Here is a 15441-nt window from a genome sequence, read left to right as displayed (position 1 = left end):
TGAAAAAGTTTGGCAGTTCTTCAAAAAGTTAAAGTTAAAAGTTTAACCCAAGAGAAATAAAAATATATGCCCACAAAAATATGTGTGCATACATGTTCATAATAGAATTATTCATAATAGCCAAAAATTATATACCACTCAAATGACCAACAACTGATAAATGGATACATAAACCGTGGCATAGCCATACAATGAATATCATTTGGCAATAAAACGGAATGAAGTCCTGATACATTCTGCAATATGGATGAACCCAGAAAATAGTGTACTAAATGAAAGAAGCCAATCAAAGAAGATCACATATTTTATTATTCCTTTTATATAAAATGTCCAGAAAAGGCAAATCTGTAGAGACAGAAAATCGATACATGTTGCCTAGGACTCCTGGGTTGGGTGGATGAGGAGTGACTATTAATGGATAAGAGGTTTCTTGTCTTGAGATGTAAGTGTGCTAAAATTAGATTGTTGTAATGGTTCAGGACTCTGTGAATATACTACAAAAAAATTACATTGTGCACTTTAAAAATGTGAATTGGATGTTATATAAATTATATCTCAGTAAAGCTATGGCTTTTCCTTTTTAAAGACCATTAGAGTGTAAAAATACAAACTACATTTTGGAGAAGATATTTTAAATATAAATAACTGTAAAGAATTTGTGCACAAAATATAACCCATCCTCTCTGAACAACACCTGTAAATCAGTAAAGGAAAAATCAACAGAAAAAAAATGAACAAAAGATGGGAGCAAATGGTTTCTAAAAGAGGATATTCAAATGGTCAAAAAAGATGTAATAACAGTGCTCAACCTCGTTGTTCATCAGGGAATTGCAAATTATTTATGAGATACAACTTCATATACACCAGAATATCTCCCCCCAAAGCTTGGAAGTACCCAAAGTAAACAAGCGAAGATAACTCTCATACAAAGGTAGTAAGAGCGTAAATTGATATAAGTACTTTGGGGAACTTTCTGACATTATCTACTAATTTTTACGTATGTAGACTTGAGGAACCAGCAATTTCTTATACAAAATAAGAGAAATGAACTGTAATGTTTATAACTGTATAATTCACAGATGTCCCAGTTTGAAAACAACAATGTCTCCATCACCAATACAAGGGATAGATGATTTGTGATACATTCACAGTGTGCTATGGTCTGAGTGTTTGTGTCCCGCACCCCCAAATTCACATGTTGAAATCCTAACGTCCAATGTGATGGTATTAAGAGGTAAGGCATTTGGGAGGTGCTAAAGTCATGAGGGTAGAGCCTTCATGAATGGGATTGGTGCCCTTATAAATGAGACACAGAGAGCGTGCTAACCTCTTTTCACCATATGAGGACACAGCAAGAAGATGCCAGTTATGAACAATGAAGAGGGCCCTGCCCTCACCAGAATGTGACCATGCTGGGAACCTTGGTTTTGGACTTCCCAGCCTCCAGAACTGTGAGAAATAAATTTCTGTTTATAATCTACCCAGTCTGTGGTGTTTTATTTTAGCAGCCCAAACAGACTAAGACAGAAAATTGGTACTGAAAAGTGGAGGTGCTGTAACAAAGACCTAAAAATGTGGAAGCAGCTTTGGAACTGGGTAATGGGCAGAGACTGAGAGAGTTTTGAGGCACATGCTAGGAAAAGGTTCCAGTGCCATGAATAAACTGTAAAAGGTGATTCTCATGAGGGCTGAGAAGGAGAGGAGGAGAGCCTTAGAGAAAGTCTCAGGCCTCTTGGAGAGTACCTAAATGGTCATGAATGGATTGCTGGTAGACCTATGGACGGTAAAGGTCATTCTGATGAGGCCTCAGTTGGAAATGGAATACTATGCAGGAGTGAAAAGAAACACATCCCTGCTGTGCCTTGGATCAGATTGTCATTAGCTGATATGGTTCACCTGATTACTTTAGACCTGACTTAGTTTTGACTTTTATATTTTTACTGATCCCAACTTTACAATGTTAACAACATAGAAAAATCATTTTATTCACTTATGACAAACAAAAGGTTTTTTTGTTTGTCATATTCATTTTGTTTGACTATTCGTTTTTACCTGAAAATTCCACAAAATTAAATTTCGATTAACATCTACAAGAAATCATTACTAATACCAGTAAGTAGGTGGCTTTACAAAAGGACAGGTATGACAGTCCCTGACAGTAGCTCTTGAGATAATCATGCTATTTTGTTTGTTGATCTGTTATTGAATTATTTAAAAAGATCATATGAGAACTATTATTTTCATATTTTGGGGAATTTTTGAGGACATTTCTCTGTAACTCTCTTTTTGTCTATTTCTCTACCTGTCTCTGCAATATATGACAAGTTTTGGAGGTATTTATGCTACCTTAAATGAAAAGAATGCTTTCCTTCCTTCTCTTATTATTTGGCACTGTTAAAATTTGACTACCAGATTAATTTATACATTAAAAATATTGAAGACTTTACCCTTGAATCATTAAAATCACTGACTTTTTAACTTTTTTGAGGAGAAATTATCACATTGATTTTTTTAAATTCCTACAGTTATTTTTATATTTTAGGTTTGTGATGCCTTAGAGAAATTTTAGCCTTTTCAGAAACAGTTGTAAGATTTATTTTATTTTTGCTGTTTTACTGTACTTTAAATAATTTATTATGATATTTATGTATAGTATTATCATTTATATTTTTGTTATGATTACTTTGTTACTTAAAAAGTAGCTTCTCAGGGACTTCCGTGGTGGTCCAGTGGGTAAGACTCCGTACTCCTAATGCAGAGGGCCCAGGTTCGATCCCTGGTCAGGGAACTAGATCCCGCAGGCATGCCTGCTGCAGTGAAGATCCCACATGCCACAAATAAGACCTGGTGCAGTCAAAATAAATAAATATTTTTAAAAAAATAAAAAAATAAAAAGTAGCTTCTCAAGTTTCATTCTTAGACTCTTCTTTATGGAATAATGAAGTCTTTTTTTTTTTTGAGTAAAACTTTGGTTTTCTCTAATAAGGCATTTTCTTCCAAAGAATAATGACTTAATTGTTTTTGTACGAAGAATAAATGCTTAAAATAAAAAATATGTGAAATAATAAGCAAATAGTGATCATAATAATAAATAACAGTGAGAAATATAAAAAGAAAATAAGTACTTTCTATTTGCTCAGGAAACAGTATTCATGAATATTGCCTACATTGATTATTCTTAGGTATGGAATATATGTACATATATATATTTACTAAATATCATTTTCAGGAATTTAATAGAAAAGAAAAATAAAGTGAAACTGAATAACAAACTACAAAGTTAGATAGATAAATAGAGATGTAGATATAACTAGATAATGAAAAAGACAAAATTTTAAAACCACTATTTTAGGAACATTTGAATATTGGAGTCATTATATATTATTTTCAACTTTATATACAATGTGACTTCTTCAACACGAAATAAAGTCACCATGTGTATATTTTAGCCTTATGGATTTTTCCTTTATCCTTAAAATTAAAAATAAAATTGTCAGCAAATTCTTACACTGCTTGTGTGTGTGTAAGTTGTGGTGAGGAGGGTGTACTGGAGAGGATTTACTATTTTCCATTAATTGTCTTGTAATTGGTAGACTCTCATCTTGTAATTGGTAGACTCTCATTTCGGGGGGGTTTTCAGATCATTAATTTGTTTTTCTAAATTTTACTTTCATAATTACATTCTTCCATCTACACTATGCTTTCTTTCTAGAATTTATATCATATAGGTACTGGATCTTCTGAATGTACTCTTTGCTTCTCATCATTTTGTTTATCCTGTTAATATTCTTTTTACTTACATAGGAGAATTTACCTGCTGTGCATATAATAAACTCATTCAGTTTCTAGCTGTATCAAATCTGCAAGCCATTATTCTATTTGATAATCCTGCTTTATGTATTAAATTGATTTTTCTCTGCACTCTTTAATTGAACAGTACTGTCACAAGTACACCCATTAGTCTCCAGCCTGCTGTAATAGCCTACATTACACAGCCTGCTGTCCCTTCCCACCTTAGTCTGAGTTTACTACTATCACCTCTTGCTCTCTGTATTAGCATCACCATGGCTCCCAGAACTGTCTCTGCATTTACTATTTGCCCTGATTATGCTGTCATGTTGTCCACTTTGCCTCCAGTCTAAATTTGGAGCTTGTATTAGTCAGGGCTCTCCAGGGAAACAGAACCAATAAGATGTGTTTATATAGAGAGATTTATTTTAAGAATTGGCTTATGCAGTTATGGGGACAAAGTCCAAAACTTGCAGGATAGGCTGTCAGGCTGAGCCTCCTTCGAAACAAGGAAAGCAGTTGAGTCATGATTTCTCCAAGCATTTCATGACAATTAAAATCAGCAATTTCAAAAAGAGCAATTAGGCAAGAAAAATAAATAGAAGGCACCCAAATTGGAAATTAAGAAGTAAAATTATCTTTTCTCAAATGATATGATTTTACACATAAAAAACCCTAAGGATTACACACACAAACACACATAGACACAATAGTTAGACCTAAGAAATGTATTCAGAAAGTTGCAGGATACAAAATCAGCACACGAAATTCAGATGCATCTCTATACAAACAATGAAAACTACAAAAAGAAAATTAAGAAAACAATTCCTCTTACAGGAACATCAAAAAGAGCAAACTACTTAGGAATAAATTTAATCAAGGAAGTGAACAACTTGTATGATGAAAACTACAGAACATTGATGAAAGTAATTAAATGTAAATAATAAATAAATGGAAAGACATTTCCATGTCCATGAACTGGAAGACTTAATATGGTTAAGATGTCAGTATTACCCAAAGGGATTTACAGATTCAATCCCTATTGAAATCCCAATAACATTCTTTGCAGATACATAGAAGCTCATCCTAAAATTTATATGGAATCTCAAGGGATGTTGAATAGTCAAAATATTCTTGAAAAGGAAGAAAAAAGTTGGTGAAAGCAATCACACTTCCTGGTTTCAAAACTTTTCACAAAACTACAGTAATCGAAACAGGATAGTACTGGCATAAAGATAACATCGAAGATGAATGGAATGGATGAAATAGAGATCCCAGTAATAAATCCTCACATACACAATTACATGATTTTTGACAAAGATGCCAAGATAATTAAAAAAGGAAAAGACAGTCAAATGTTGCTAGGAAAACTGGGTATATTACTACAAAGAATAAATTTGGACCCTTATTTTATACTATATACAAAAATTAATTAAAAATAGATCAAATTCCTAAACTTCAGAGCTAAACTATAAAACTCTTAGAAGACAATAAAAGAGAAAAGCTCCATGAAAAATCTTTAGTCTTAAAAAGGAATGAAATTCTGATACATTCTACAACATAGATGATATCTTGATGATATTACGCTAAGCAAAATAAGCTAGACACAAAAGGACAAATGTCGTAGGATTCCACTTACATGAGGTACTTAGAATAGGCCAAATTCACAGACACAGAAAGTAAAATAGTAGTTACCAAAGACTGAAGAGAGGGGAAATGGGGCATTGTTGTTTAATTGACACTGAATTTCTGTGATGACGATAATGTTCTGATAAAAAATGTTCTGGAAATATATAGTGATGATGGTTACACAATAATGTGAAGGTACTTAATGTCACTGAACTGTACATTTAAAAAGGGTTAAAATGGTGAATTCATATTATATATTTTACCAGTGAAAATAAATAAGATTATGCCTTTTTCTACTCTTTCCTTGCTTCATAAATTAGATTACTATCAGAATAAGGGATAATATAAGAAAGAGTAACCTGAATGATTCATTGACTGCTAACTTTTCATTCTGTAAATTAGAATAATAAGTTTCTAAGGTCCAGATTACATCCCTCCCACCCCTACCCTTCCCTTCTCATTCCTGATCTCCCTTATCCAGCTTTATTCATTTCCAGAGCTTCTATCATCTTCTAAAATACTCTACAATGTATTTATTCATCATATTGTATTTTTCTCCCCACTAAGCGCCACAAAAACTAGAGTTTTTAATTTTGTTCACAGTTTTATTATTAGATTTTAAAATAGCATCTGCTCTATCACCAGCACTTAGAACAGTACCTGTTATATAGTAAGCAATCAATAAACATATGATGAATTAATGGATTTACCTGCTATCTTAGAGATCACATATTGTAGTGTTTAGAAATAATAATTTGATGTCGATCAATCCAGTCTTTGCCAATGAGTAGCTGAGTGTCCCTTCCCTCAGTTCCTTCGTCTGATAGAGTTGCAAGGAGATTGAACTGTGATGTACATTTTAAGAACTTTGCCCCATACCTAATGCACATTGAATTTTCTCTAAGAGGTAGCTGTTCCTACTGTTGGCTATACATTTCAAATACACATCTCTGTTAGAAAACAATATTATTTCATTTTTATTTTTAAGAGAGTAGGGCTTCAGCAAGTATAACAAGTGTGTGTATATGCAGTTGACTCTTGAACAACATAGGTTTGAACTGCACAGGTCCACTTACATGTGTTTTGTAAAAAAAATAAGTGCATACTGTAGTACTACCTAGTTCCAGGTTGGTTGAATTCGTGGATGTGGAATCCTGGATACAGAGGGCCAGTGTAAAATTATATGCAGATTTTCCAGCAAGTGGAGAATCAACGTGCCCCTAACCTTTGTGTTGTTCAAGGGCCAACTGTACATTTTTTTAAAAAATGTATGTGAGAGGAAGCCTCTCTTTATTCCCAATACCCAGTTTGCATTCCAATGGATATAACAACTTTCATGAAATGTAAAGTGGGTTGTCTGCTTTCGGTATTTGGAATAGCTACATAACTTTCAATAACATTTAACGTGCTACTGTATAGGTGACTCTCCAAAATGAGGAATATAGTGTACATATTACCACTTTTATAGAGTTCATCCTTATTTGTGATGCATCTCATGAAACTGATGTTACATTGAATATCATAACAAACAAACTGCTGTTTAAAAAATAACAAATGTGGACAATACAATCATTTTCAATATTTTTGCTAACTATAAAAATAGTACTATTTAAAAGGAACACACTAACAAAATATCAAGTTAGTATTGTGACTGTATTGACTAAAAATTTAAAGCAATCATCCATGGTATCTTCAGCACACATCACCATCATTTCTCTGTTTCTTTAGATCATTGGGATCCACCATTAAATACTGATAGGTTATTTGTAGCATTAATTGTCTTGTAAAAGAAATAACCTACTTTAAGAAAAACTTTGGACTTCCTATCTAATCTAGATTTTAAAGTATAATCATTTTAACTGTCAGAATAAATTCCAAAGCTTTATCTTCTTTGACTAAACCAGAAATGGGGCCATTTGGAAAAAAAAATGACAGCTTTCTCCTTTACTCCCCACAATAAGAAAATTAGCATAATAAATATGATACTGACCTTCAGGGCTTTATTATATTAAAAAAGAATCAGGAATAAATGTATAAGGGCAAGGTGGAAAGAGAAATACCATTTTTCATAAAATCTGTGACTTTTAATTTTATATTTATTTTTCTAATAATCAAATTTTGTATTAAAAAGCATATTTCTACTAGGCTATATAGAGACTCCATACTTAGATAGAATTTTGAGGAGCTTTTAAGATTAGATTTAAAATTCAGAAGCAGTGCCAACATGGAATACAGTAAGGTATACAGTGCCTCCACCCGTCTACATCATTTTTGGTATTAGTCTTTCCTTCAAAGATGTCTTTGCTGTTGAAAAGTTAGCTAAGATCTACAGGGAATGCACTCAACCATAGTAGACAATTAAAAAGATAGCAATCATTTTTAAGTTTGAATTTGAAACTTCAAAGCTATGGAAAATATTTTAAATCATATATATTTATGTGATTTATAATTCATTTTCTTCTTGGAGTGGGTTTAATACTATATTTTAAGTTCCCAAGTCCTTACATAAAATGTAACCTCAGATTTTTATTGTCAAATTTTGATCAAAAGCCCCTTTGAGAGAAATTTATGGACAGTATATGAAGGGCATCATCAGCCATTCTTCTAATTTATTTATTATGCAAGAACCAAGCTGGAACTGCATAAAGATGCAATTTAGATCACATTGTTTTGCATAAACTTCCCTCATGCCTTACCACAAAAGGATGGCTTTTCCTGAGTTATGCTTTGAAATTACACCTTGAATAAAACTTATAAACCCTAAACTAAACAGTTCTAAGAACCTAACTATTCTACCATTTAGGTAAACTGCTGCAGATATTGAATAACATTGTACTCCCCCTTATGAGAGCCCTCTAATAAATTCAATTGTAAGTGACAGAAAAAAAAACTATACTTTTGTGTCAATTATTAATTCTTTCATTTATTGGCTAAAGTTTTATTGACTTCCCAATATGTGGTGGTTACTATGTCATGTCCAGTGGTCCCATCAGAGTAAACAAAAAGAGCTCCTTAGCTTACAGGGCTTAGTTCCAGTGAGGAGACATAAAGTCAATAAATATACAGTGATGGATAACATTAAATGCTATATAGAAAAATTAAGTAGGGTGAGGAGATAGACTACAGAAAAAACAGGTTGCTTTTTTGAAAACATATTTACTTTTTTTTTTTAACATCTTTATTGGAGTATAATTGCTTTGCAATGGTGTGTTAGTTTCTGCTTTATAACAAGGTGAATCAGTTATACATATACATATATCCCCATATCTCCTCCCTCTGGGGTCTCCCTCCTATCCTCATTTTCCCACCCCTCTAGGTGGTCACAAAGCACTGAGCTCAACTCCCTGTGCTATGCAGCTGCTTCCCACTAGCTATCTATTTTACATTTGGTAGTGTATATATATATACATGCCACACTCTCACTTTGTCCCAGCTTACTCGTGCCCCTCCCCGTGTCCTCAAGTCCACTCTCTACGTCTGCATCTTTATTCCTGTCCTGCCCCTAGGTTCTTCAGAATCTTTTTTTTTTTAGATTCCATGTATATGTGTTAGTATACGGTATTTGTTTTTCTCTTTCTGATTACTTCACTCTGTATGACAGACTCTACTTCCATCCACCTCACAACAAATAACTCAATTTCGTTTCTTTTTCTGGCTGAGTAATATTCCATTGTATATATGTGCCACATCTTCTTTATCCATTCATCTGTTGATGGACACTTAGGTTGCTTCCATGTCCTGACTATTGTAAACAGGGCTGCAATGAACATTGTGGTACATGACTCTTTGAATTATGGTTTTCTCAGGGTATATGCCCAGTAGTGGGATTACTGGGTCGTATGGTAGTTCTATTTTTAGTTTTTTAAGGACCCTCCATACTGTTCTCCATAGTAGCTGTATCAATTTACATTCCCACCAACAGTGCAAGAGTGTTCCCTTTTCTCCACCCCCTCTTCAGCATTTATTGTTTGTAGAGTTTTTGATGATGGCCATTCTGACTGGTGTGGGGTGATACCTCATTGTAGTTTTGACTTGCATTTCTCTAATAATTAGTGATGTTGAGCATCCATTCATGTGTTTGTTGGCAATCTGTATATCTTCTTTGGAGAAATGTCTATTTAGGTCTTCTGACCACTTTTGGATTGGGTTGTTTGTTTTTTTGATATTGAGCTGCATGAGCTCCTTGTAAATTTTGGAGATTAATCCTTTGTCAGTTCCTTCATTTGCAAGTATTTTCTCCCATTCTGAGGGTTGACTTTTCATCTTGTTTATGGTATCCTTTGTTGTGCAAAAGCTTTTAAGTTTCATTAGGTCCCATTTGTTTATTTTTGTTTTTATTTCCATTTCTCTAGGAGCTGGGTCAAAAAGGATCTTGCCGCGATTTATGTCATAGAGTGTTCGGCCTATGTTTTCCTCTAAGAGTTTGATAGTGTCTGGCCTTACATTTAGGTCTCTAATCCATTTTGAATTTATTTTTGTGTATGGTGTTAGGGAGTGTTCTAATTTCATTCTTTTACATGTAGCTGTCCAGTTTTCCCAGCACCACTTACTGAAGAGGCCGTCTTTTCTCCATTGTATATTCTTGCATCCTGTATCAAAAATAAGGTGACCATATGTGCGTGGGTTTATCTCTGGGCTTTCTATCCTGATCCATTGATCTATATTTCTGTTTTTGTGCCAGTATGATACTGCCTTGATTACTGTAGCTTTGTAGTATAGTCTGAAGTCCAGGAGCCTGATTCATCCAGCTCCGTTTTTCATTCTCAAGATTGCTTTGGCTCTTCGGGGTCCTTTGTGTTTCCATACAAATTGTGAAATTTTTTGTTCTAGTTCTGTGAAAAACGCCATTGGTAGTTTGATAGGGATTGCAATGAATCTGTAGATTGCTTTGGGTAGTATAGTCATTTTCACAATGTTGATTCTTCCAATCCAAGAACATGGTATATCTTTCCATCTGTCTGTATCATCTTTAATTTCTTTCATCAGTGTCTTATACTTTTCTGCATACATGTCTTTTCTCTCCTTAGGTACGTTTATTCCTACGTATTTTATTCTGTTTGTTGCAATGGTAAATGGGAGTGTTTCCTTAATTTCTCTTTCAGATTTTTCATCATTAGTGTATAGGAATGCAAGAGATTTCTGTGCATTAATTTTGTATCCTTCTACTTTACCAAATTCATTAATTAGCTCTATTAGTTTTCTGGTAGCATCTTTATGATTCTCTATGTATAATATCATGTCATCTGCAAACAGTGACAGCTTTACTTCTTCTTTTCCGATTTGTATTCCTTTTATTTCTTTTTCTTCTCTGATTGCTGTGGCTAAAACTTCCAAAACTATGTTGAATAATAGTGGTGAGAGTGGACAACCTTGTCTTCTTTCTGATCTTAGAGGAAATGTTTTCCGTGTTTCACCATTAAGAATGATGTTGGCTATGGATTTGTCATATATGACCTTTATTATGTTGAGGTAAGTTCCCTCTATGCCTACTTTCTGGAAGGTTTTTATCATAAATGGATGTTGAATTTTGTTGAAAGCTTTCTCTGCATCTATTGAGATGATCATATGGTTTTTCTCCTTCAATTTATTAATATGGTGTATCTCATTATTGATTTGTGTATATGGAAGAATCTTTGCATCCCTGGGATAAACCCCACTTGATCATGGTGTATGATCCTTTTAATGTGCTGCTGGATTCTGTTTGCTAGTGTTTTGTTGAGGATATTTGCATCTATGTTCATCAGTGATATTGGCCTGTAGTTTTCTTTCCTTGTGACATCTTTGTCTGGTTTTGGTATCAGGGTGATGGTGGCCTTGTAGAATGAGTGTGGGAGTGTTCCTTTCTGCTATATTTTGGAAGAGTTTGTGAAGGATAAGTGTTAGCTCTTCTCTAAGTGTTTGATAGAATTTGCCTGTGAAGCCATCTGGTCCTGGGCTTTTGATTGTTGGAAGATTTTTAATCACAGTCTCAATTTCAGTGCTTGTGATTGGTCTGTTTATATTTTCTATTTCTTCCTGGTTCAGTCTCAGAAGGTTGTGCCCTTCTAAGAATTTGTCCATTTCTTCCAGGTTGTCCATTTTTTTGGCATATAATTACTTGTAGTAATCTCTCATGATCCTTTGTATTTCTGCAGTGTCAGTTTTTACTTCTCCTTTTTCATTTCTAATTCTATTGATTTGAGTCTTCTCCCTTTTTTTCTTGATGCGTCTAGCTAATGGTTTATCAATTTTTTTTTATCTTCTCAAAGAACTAGCTTTTAGTTGTATTGATCTTTGCTATTGTTTCCTTCCTTTCTTTTTCATTTATTTCTGTTCTGATCTTTATGATTTCTTCCCTTCTGCTAACTTCAGGGGTTTTTTTTTGTTCTTCTTTCTCTAATTGCTTTAGGTGTAAGGTTAGGTTGTTTATTTGATATGTTTCTTGTTTCTTGAGGTAGGATTGTATTGCTATAAACTTCCCTCTTAGAACTGCTTTTCCTGCATCCCATAGGTTTTGGGTCGTGGTGTTTTCATTGTCATTTGTTTCTAGGTATGTTTTGATATCCTCTTTGATTTCTTCAGTGATCTCTTGGTTTTTAAGAAGTGTATTGTTTAGCCTCCATGTGTTTGTATTTTTTACAGACTTTTTCCTGTTATTGATATCTAGTCTCATTGTATTGTGGTCAGAAAAGATACTTGATACAATTTCAATTTTCTTAAATTTACCAAGCCTTGATTTGTGATCCAAGATATGATCTATCCTGGAGAATGTTCCATGAGCACTGGAGAAGAAAGTCTATTCTGTTGTTTTTGGATGGAATGTCCTATAAATATCAATCAAGTCCATCTTTTTTAATGTGTCATTTAAAGCTTGTGTTTCCTTATTTATTTTCATTTTGGGTGATCTTTCCATTGGTTAAAGTGGGGTGCTAAAGTCCCTTACTATGATTGTGTTGCTGTTGATTTCCCCTTTTAGGCTGTTAGCATTTGCCTTATGTATTGAGGTGCTCCTATGTTGAGTGCATAAAATTTACAATTGTTATAAAATAATCTTCTTCTTGGATTGATCCCTTGATTATTATGGACTGTCCTTCTTTGTCTCTTGTAACAGTCTTTATTTTAAAGTCTATTTTGTCTGATATGAAAATTGCTTCTCCAGCTTTTTTTGATTTCCATTTGCATGGAATATCTTTTTCCATCCCCTCACTTTCAGTCTGTATGTGTCCCTAGGTCTGAAGTGGGTCTCTTACAGACAGCATATATACGGGCCTTGTGTCTGTATCCATTCAGCCAGTCTATGTCTTTTGGTTGGAGCATTTAATCCATTTACATTTAAGGTAGTTATTGATATATACGTTCCTGTTATCTTTTTCTTAATATTTTTGGGTTTGTTATTGTAGGTCTTTTCCTTCTCTTGTGTTTCCTGCCTAGAGAAGTTCCTTTCGCATTTGTTGTAATGCTGGTTTGGTGGTGTTGAATTCTCTTAGCTTTTGCTTGTCTCTAAAGGTTTTAATTTCTCCTTTGAATCTGAATGAGATCCTTGCTGGGTAGAGTAATCTTGGTTGTAGGATTTTCCCTTTCATCACTATAAATATGTCCTGCCACTCCCTTCTGGCTTGCAGAGTTTCTGCTGAAAGATCAACTGTCCACCTTATGTGGATTCCCATGTATGTCATTTGTTGCTTTTCCCTTGTTGCTAATATTTTTTCTTTGTATTTAATTTTTGATAATTTGATTAATATGGGTCTTGGGTGTTTCTCCTTGGAATTATCCTGTATGGTACTGTCTGCACTTCCTGGACTTGGTTGACTATTTCTTTTCCCATAGTAGGGAAGTTTTCAACTATAATCTCTTTATTTTCTCAGTCCCTTTCTTTTTCTCTTCTTCTTCTAGGACCCCTATAATTCAAATGTTAGTGCTTTTAATGTTGTCTCAGAGGTCTCTGAGACTGTCCTCACTTCTTTTTATTATTTATCTTTATTCTGCTCTGTGGTAGTTATTTCCACTATTTTATCTTCCAGGTCATTTATCCATTCTTCTTCCTCAGTTATTCTGCTATTGATTTCCTCTAGAGAATTTTTAGTTTCATTTAATGTTTTGTTCATCACTGATTGTTTGCTCTTTCATTCTTCTAGGTCCTTTTTAAACATTTCTTGTATTTTCTCCATCCTATTTCTAAGATTTTGGATCACCTTTACTATCAATACTCAGAATTCTTTTTCAGGTAGACTGCCTATTTCCTCCTCATTTGTTTGGTCTGGTGGGTTTATACCTTGCTTCTTCATTTGCTGTGTGTTTCTCTGTCTTCTCATTTTGCTTATTTTACTGTGTTTGGGGTCTCCTTTTCACAGGCTGCAGGTATCCGTTGTTTTTGGTGTCTGCCCCTAGTGGCTAAGGTTTGTTCAGTGGTTTGTGTAGGTTTCCTGGTGGAGGGGACTGGTCCCTGTGTTCTGGTGGGTGAGGCTAGATCTTGTCTTTCTGGTGGGTAGGACCACGTCTGGTGGTGTGTTTTGGGGTGTCTGTGACCTTATTATGATTTTAGACAGCCTCTCTCCTAATGAGTGGGGCTGTGTTCCTGTCTTGCTAGTTGTTTGGCATAGGGTGTCCAGCACTGTAGCTTGCTGGTCATTGAGTTGAGCTGGGTCTTAGTGTTGAGATGGAGATCTCTGGGAAAGCTTTTGCCATTTGATATTACATGGAGCTGGGAGGTCTTGGTGGAGCAATGTCATGAACTCAGCTCTCCCACCTCAGAGGCACAGGCCTGACACCCGGCTGGAGCACCAAGACCCTGTCAGCCACACAGTGAGAAGAAAAGAGAGAAAAAAGGAAAGAAAGAAAGAAAATAATAAAATAAAATAATTAAAATAAAAAATAAATTATTAAAAACAAAAAATTTAAATGTAATAAAAAAAAGAGAAAGAAAGAAGAAGAGAGCAACCAAACCAAAAAGCAAATCCACCGATGATAACAAGTGCTAAAAACTATACTAAAATAAACAAACATACAAAAAAATGGGCAGACAGAACTCTAGGACAAATGGTAAAAAACAAAGCTATACAGACAAAATCACACAAAGAAGTATACACATACACACAGAAAAAGAAAAAGGAAAAAAATTATATATATATAAAAAAATAAAGGAAGAGAGCAACCAAATCAATAAACAAATCTACCAATGATAATAAACTCTAAGTACTAAACTAAGATAAACATAAAACAAGAAACAAATTAGGTGCAGAAAGCAAATCCCAAGTCTACAGTTGCTCCCAAAGTCCACCGCCTCAATTTTGGTATGATTCATTGTCTATTCAGGTATTCCACCAATGCAGGTACATCAAGTTGATTGTGGAGATTTAATCCACTGCTCCTGAGGCTGCTGGGAGAGAGTTCCCTTTCTCTTCTTTGTTCGCACAGCTCCTGTGGTTCAGCTTTGGGTTTGTGCCCGCCTCTGCATGTACATCACCTGAGGACGGATGTTCTTCACTCAGACAGGACGGGGTTAAAGTAGCAGCTGATTAGGGGGCTCTGGTTCACTCAGACCAAGGGGAGGGTGGGGTACATAATGTGGAGCAAGCCTGCAGTGGCAGAGGCAGGAGTGATGTTGCAATAGCCTGAGGCGCGCCCTGTGTTCTCCCGGGGAAGTTGTCCCTGGATCATGGGACCCTGGCAGTGGCGGGCTGCACAGCCTCCCAGGAGGAGTGATGTGTTTAGTGACCTGTGCTTGCACACAGGCTTCTTGGTGGCTGCAGCCGCGTTAGCGTTTCACACCCGTCTCTGGTGTCCGCGCTGATAGCCGAGGTTCGCGCCTGTCTCTGGAGCTCATTTAGGCGGTACTCTGAATCCCCTCTCCTCACGCATGCTGAAACAATGGTCTCTTCCTTCTTAGGCAAGTCCAGACTTTTTCCTAGACTCCCTCCAGGTAGCTGTGGCGCACTAGCCGCCTTCAGGCTGTGTTCACGCAGCCAACCCCAGTCCTCTCCCTGGGATCCAGCCAAAGCCCGAGCCTCAGCTCCCAGACCCCACCCACCCCGGTGGGTGAGCAGA

At 35.3% G+C, this 15441-nt stretch overlaps 1 non-coding gene across 1 annotated transcript; it reads left to right on the top strand.

Moving 5' to 3' along the window:
• Positions 1 to 2715: 2715 nt before the first annotated feature.
• On the top strand, positions 2716 to 2788 carry TRNAR-CCU (transfer RNA arginine (anticodon CCU)). Its single transcript has one exon. It is a non-coding gene; the product is annotated as a tRNA-Arg (tRNA).
• The last annotated feature ends 12653 nt before the right edge of the window (positions 2789 to 15441 follow it).

This window comes from Eubalaena glacialis, chromosome 5 (genome assembly GCF_028564815.1).
Source record: "Eubalaena glacialis isolate mEubGla1 chromosome 5, mEubGla1.1.hap2.+ XY, whole genome shotgun sequence".
Lineage (NCBI taxonomy): Eukaryota > Metazoa > Chordata > Mammalia > Artiodactyla > Balaenidae > Eubalaena > Eubalaena glacialis.
This window is presented reverse-complemented; position numbering and strand designations above follow the sequence as displayed.